The sequence below is a fragment of the Ziziphus jujuba genome, chromosome 7 (assembly GCF_031755915.1).
Source record: "Ziziphus jujuba cultivar Dongzao chromosome 7, ASM3175591v1".
NCBI lineage: Eukaryota > Viridiplantae > Streptophyta > Magnoliopsida > Rosales > Rhamnaceae > Ziziphus > Ziziphus jujuba.
The window spans coordinates 18,409,015-18,416,389 of record NC_083385.1 but is presented as its reverse complement, the minus strand read 5'-3'; positions in this window follow the sequence as shown (position 1 = coordinate 18,416,389).

The following is a 7,375-nucleotide window of genomic DNA, read 5'->3' as shown; positions in this document are numbered from 1 at the left end:
TTTTTTTTAATATTTGGTTCCACCCCCCCCCCCCCCCCCCCCCCCCCCCCCCCCCCCCCCCCCCTGCTGTTTTGTCATCCAATGGCATAAGTAGGCCTTCTTTCTTTTTTATTTTTATTTTTATACATATTATATTTATATATATGTCATTGGATTGAGGCATCTAGAGACATCTACTGTACTTATTTTTGGTTCTTATATATTTATATATATATATATATACATATATGTATTCCTCGATTTTGCCTACTAGTGTGCCGTGGCCTTTGTGGCTGGCTATTTTACTCAAATCATGTTTTGTTTCCTGTACCTCAATTTGTTGTGATTGTAATTGTTCTTAGATGGATTTCTATGTTGTTGCCTACATTTGAAGGGTGGGTGATTAGTGATTAGTCAAGCATGCTTTCTTTCCATTGAAGGTGAAATCGGGTTTTGTTAATTTCGGGAAATATATAGATATTTCTGTTAAGAACTTGTGTCAAAATTTTTGCAATCCTTTTGGGCTCAGGAACTTTTAATGCTTAATAAGGCTATCAGGCTTATGTGTAACCCAATTAACATAGTCCAGTCCAATTCATCATGCCGTCGTCCAATATTCGATGGAACTTTCAGTTTCACAATCAGTGTGAGAATGGCAGCAGCAGCAGCAGCAACAATAACAATAATAATAATATTGTGGAAGATATTTAAATTTTGAATCAGAGTATGCAAGTCTTGAATAAAAGTAATCAGAAAAGTACCAAGTGATATCATGAGTTGACTACAGAGCGCAGATTACTCAGGAAAGTCATTACATTGATCTTATCATCAGTTTCATCAATTGGATCAAGAAGCCAAGTAGACCTGAAATGGACTTTACCATTAAACAAAAAGGGCCCAAAAAAAAAAAAAACAAAAAACAAAAAACAAAAAACAAAAGGGTGTGACAAAGTAGAAATTGGAAAATGAATTGAAACAAAGTGCTGAATTTATAGCACAAGAAACCAAAAGCCCAACTGTGCTTCAGGAAGATGTTGCAATCATGGTTTTGGTAACAAATATATGGTTCATTAAAATAAGTAAAATTTTGTCATGTTATTGTCTGTCTGCTTTAATTTTGAGCCTAAAAAAAATAATGATCAGATGTTGACCAACTACCTAATGACCAACTTGTCTTATAAATATCATGAATCATTGAACAACTGGTTTTTACTGGCTATATATAAAAAATAATAATAAAAAAATTGTTTTCAATATTGAACATTGTTTTTCACTGACTAATCCCATCACAGAGCACTAGAAGAGGCCCATTTTCTTCTTCTATCCATTTTTAGGATTAAACAGAGAAACTACAGGAAAAAGATAATTTAGTGAGGAATTCTTTTTAATTGAAAAAACAAATCTTAATATTTTTTTTTTATATAAACTATCATTTCAATTTTTTTATTTTATGAAAATTTGGAAATTTAAATTATTTTTAAATTATGATGTATGAACTTCTTATTTGATAAATAAATTTAGTTTTTCTATTATATCCTGTCTTTTATAATTTTTGTTTTCTTCATATCTGTGATTTTTTTTTTCTTTACATATTCAGCCGTAGAAAAAGATAATGTAAAGTTAATGCACGTATAATTAATTGAGGTTGAAACACGGAGCTGGCAATGTATGAAAATTAACATTATAAAAAAAAAAGAGAGATATTAATCAAAACAGAGTAAAGAGCAATCTAATTCAATGACGAATCTGATACATGCCATACATTATTCTTGGTAACACATTAATACTATAACATGAATGATTAGTGAAATTAGCTTAATTAATAAGCGCTTATATTTACATTTATAAAATCATAGATTTGATGCGAATGATAAATTTTTTAAAATTTATTACTCCTTAATTCTAAAATTATATATATTTTTTTAGTATTCTAAAATTATACTTTTTTTTTAGTGTACAATATATATAGGAGTGGAATCCAAACGTAATAGAAAATTCTTTGGGACATTTTGATAGCACCATTCTGTTTTGGATCTGAGACGGAGAATTATTTTTACTCATCCATTCACCGAAGACATTGACTATTGGAAAATATTAATGGTTAATTTTTTTTTTCTTCCTTTTTTCCCCCCTAGATTAAATTAAATGTACCATATAATATATCTTGATTGGACATTGCTAATTAGATAAACTTTTGGATTTTTTTTTTTTTTTTTGGAACTGTCTAGATACTGCTTTAATTAATAATAAGAATATTATTAACCCATTTATAAAACAAATGGGATAACATGCTGCACTGGTCGATGTTAAAGGGGATGTGAAAGAATTGTATATTTGTAGTTGAGCTCTAGATTTTCCAGACAAACAAACACTAATTCTGTCAATTGCCCAGTGATTCATGGCATAATCTAATTACACTGTTCATATATATAATAATCTATCTATATAGTATTTGGCCCTGTCATGCACGTGTGCATGTTTGTTTTCATCTTTTTTTTGTTTTTTTTTTTTGTTTTGGGGTGGTGCTTATTAGGTTTTCATCTTTGGTGCACTTTCCACCGTACTAACCCTTCTGAAACTTTTCTATATTTTATACGTATACATATATACATATATATATATATGTCAAATATAGTTATATAGTATCTTTAGCCTTTTTCAGTGGGGTATCGAGCTTTGGTTGGTTGATTTTGGACTGTATCTTAGTACAAGACAATACAGAAAGTAAACTATTATTTGCTGGTAATACATAGCCCTGTTAATTGTCTTTTGCATGCATTCCCTAGTGTCCGTGTGTGTGTGTGTGTGTGTGTGTGTATATATATGTGATTTTATATGGTAAAAAAAATTGTGAAAAATAACATTGACCCCTGTTAGATTTGAATAATTTTTATAATTTGATATAAATAAATGTCCCTTACAGTTTTTTTTTTTCATAAGCTTTCTATCATATTGTTTCTGTGTGTGTACATATATATATATATATGTATATTTGCGAACTTTCTCTTTTCAATATCTCCAAAGGTTTTTACCCAAAAAAAAAAAATATATATATATATATATACATATCTCCAAAGTGTTTATTTTATATATATATATATATATATATAAACAAGCAAGAAGCCAAGCAACCCAAAAAGCAATTTCAAAAGCACAAAAAATGGAAACCCTGCTTTTCTTTATGTGTGATACCTTTCGGCCTTTAGAATATAACACAAAAGAAAAGGCTCTACTTTTGTCCTAAAAATGGGACTTGCATGGGGACTACAAGTTTCTAAAGTCGTGAAACACAAAATCAAACCCACAGTCATATTCCTACTCTCTCTTTTACCATTTCAATTGTTTTGATTTTCTAGGGTTTAATATTCAGTTACCCCAAGTTGAAGTTTTCCTAAAGATTTCTCTTAATGTCATTGCATAACATGCATGCATTAGAAAGTAATTAAAAGTTTTCCAAATCTACTAAATGTATAAATATCAGCAAAACTGTGGGAAGCTTTTTATAGTTTATTCCCTAAATTTAAATTCTGTGGTTCAATTATTTTGTTAAATTAATCTTTAAGCTCCACCTTTTTTGTTCTTAACTTTTTTCTTTTGTTTTTCTTTTTGGATGGAAAGCTCCACTTAAGAACGTGCCAATCACAATAGCTTCACCAATGAGTCACGGCTCAATATAATAAATAGCCACTAGCTAAATAGCTTGCATGCATAACGAGGCATTTTCCATGTGTTGTTAATAGTTCTTAACCTCTCCCCATCAACCAAAAAAATGAAAATTAAAAACCAAATCAACGCGATCACGCATGATGCAACTAATTTAGAAGAATATATATATATATATATATTAGTTTATTTTGAATTTAATCAACAATGTTAAAGAGAGATTCTAAATTGTTTATCATGTTTATTTATCAAATAACATGGAAAATAATATGGCAGTTTTAATTTGATTGTTATTATATTTCACTTATCCATTTTCAGGTTATATATTAAATAATATGAATAATGATGTAGCAATATATAATTTTTTTAAATTCATCTATTCATTTAAAAATTCACTTATCCATATTTAAGTTATATAAATATGCTAACCAACAATATATCAACACATGTCATTTTGTAAATATTGTAGGTCAATAGTTTGATGCTTGTAGCATTACTACATTTATATTATCCATAACATCAGATCTTCCAAAAAAAAAAATACAAGATACTTGAACAAAAAAAAAAAAAGTTTCTCCATATGTGAACAAGGTTTTAAATATTGAACTTTTCTTGATTTTTTTAAGAGATCAAAAGAAAGTTTAAATTCCAAATGGAAACAGATAAAAGTTTTATAATATCCATAAAAAATTTTTAAATTTCATCAAAATTTTTATTGAAATTTCCATCAAAATATTTACATCAAATTTATAATAATTTAATTAAAAAATCCATAATATCCATTAAAATTTCAAAAATTTCTATGTAAATTTTCAAAATTTTCATAAAAATTTTGAAAATATCTATGAAATTTTTAAAAAAGTTTTTATCAAAAAAATTCACAAATATTACTGATGTTTAGTAATTTTTTTATATTTTTTAATTGTCTTTAAAATATTTAATGATATAAATAAAACAGAGTGAATTGAATTGAATAACTTTAATACATTTTATTTATTTTAAAAAATATATATACTTGCTATACATTTTGTATAAAATAAATTCATTAGAATCTCATAATTACAAGTTAATAGTTAAGTATATAAGAATAGAAAATAATAATATATAGTTAACTATATAAGAATAAAAAATAATAATATAGAAATATGATATTATATATAATTGGTATTGGTAGTATTTAAATTAATAACATTAAATATAATAAGAAAAAATAATGGAATATATTATACTAAATATCAAGGACAACCACATTTAATACAAGATTTTTATGATTGATATACTAATAATTACTCGAAAAGTTATCAAGAAGATACATATTTTAATAATTATTTTTTATATTTAACATCTTAAAATGAGAATAAGAAAGAGATCAGCAATTTTCATCTATTTAAGAATTCTATGAGTATTGAGATGATATTTATGAAATAAAATACAATTGTAATAATTGTTTTATTTTAATTGATAAACAATTTTATCAAATATATATATATATATATATATATTTGAATATTTTTAACAATAATAATTTATTTATGATCATATTACCGCTTACTATAAATTAAATTGATTAAGAAAAATATAATATCTATTTAATTTTTGATAATTGGTTGATCAAATAAACTAATACTAAATTTTCAACAAAAATTTTCATTTTTTAAAATAAATTCCATCATTTTTGTTAGTTTTTATCGATATTCGATACTTTCTGATATTCGTATATATATATATATATATTAGTATATAGAATCTAATTCTTACTTATTGTTTATAACATTTTTTTTAATTTTTCAATAATTTAAATGTAACAAACAAAAAAAAATATTAATACATAGATTATAATTTTTTTAATATCTTTTATTCTAACTGTCTTTTTTATTTTTTTATTACTTGCAAGTAATTAATTTCTCTGTATTAATGAAAAAGACAAATGTATTTGATTTTTTTGGTAAATAAAATAAAATAAAAAAATTATTTTGAATATAAATCCTATTTTGAAATGTTTAACAATTATATTTTGGGAAGAATATTTGAAATTTTTTTCACTGATAAAATAAATTATATCATTTATGTAATTTTTTTTTCTGTCCAAGTAAGTAATATCTTTATTATTTTCCATATAATAACATTTATATATGTAAAAATATTTAAAATACATTATATATAGAGATACACTTTAATTTATTATTTTTCAAATATAATATTATATTTTTGTCATAATTATACATTTTAACATTTTTGTCTTAATCAAGTTTTCCTTAATTAAAATGTCATATATAATATTATAATAATAAAATTATATATTTTTGGATACAATCAATAGAATGATATATCAAATAAAATAAATCAAAAAATTTGTTTTCAATATAAATACTATTTTACCAGGTTTAAAAAAGGATATCTTAAAGTTTTTTCCAATAATAAAATAAAATTATATTATTTATATCTATATAATTTTTTTTTTGTGTTCAAATAAGAAGATATTTTTATTGTTTTCCATATAGTCACATTTGTATATGTAAAAATATTTAAAATATGCTATATATGGAGATATACTTTAATTCATTATTTTAAAAATATAATATTATATTTTTGTCTTAATTATACATTTAATATTTTTATCCTAATAAAAATATATATATATATATATATATATATTTGGATACAACCAATTAATAGTAAAAAATCTTATGCTCTTAAATAGATATTTCTATTAATTGATATTTTGATAGGGTCGTAAATAATAAAGAGAAGGGGAATTAAATTTTTTTATTGATAATTTTCAAAGAAATTTAAAAAAATATTATGATAACACATGACGTATTTTTTCCATTGACTATTTAACTTTTATATATTATATAGATATATATGTATTCTTTTTCATACATAAATGTCAGTCAAACAATATCTATATGTACGTACGTATTTTTTCATAATGCAATCTATAATTATATTCTGATTCGAAAAATATAATATATCTATATATATATATATATATATATATATTTGCTGAAATAGATTTGTTTTCAATCTTTATTTTCCCTTTTGCATATATGTGCTATCCAAAAATGCAACCTATTCGACATCATATGATAGTGATTCTCACACTATTATAAGTTAATTGTAGCTATTTACCAAAAAAAAAAAAAAAAAAAAAGAAAAAAAAAATCAAGATTCATTGCATGCAACTGATCATGGAATTTAGAGCTGAGGGCTTTTTTTTATATCAATCAAGAGGACTGTATTGTTCCACGTAATTATATTCACAAAAGCAACAAGTTTTACAGCTGATCAAATTGCTACCAGAAAAATGTTAATTTGCGCATATCTGTAGCTTGGACTGTGATTTCTTTATTAGTTTCCAAAATAGCTAAAAGTACTGCCTTTGAAAAGACAAACTTTTTTTGTAAATATGATAAACTTATAGATATAAGATTGCCCTCTTAACGTAATTTCATTTCACCAATAAATTTAATTTTAAATTTTAATTATTAATACAATCTAATTGTTGAAAAATAAAATTTTGACATTAGTACTAATATTAATTAAGTTTTGATTTAAGTTTAGTTATATATATTAATTTTAACATAGTAAAAAATTTACAAAGAAAGATTGTGAGAGACAACCATTACAGCTATCAAATCATAAAATTATACAGATTTAATAGCTATAAATGTTGTTCCTTATAGCCTCTGTCTGTTGGTCATTTACCATATATACATATATATATATATAT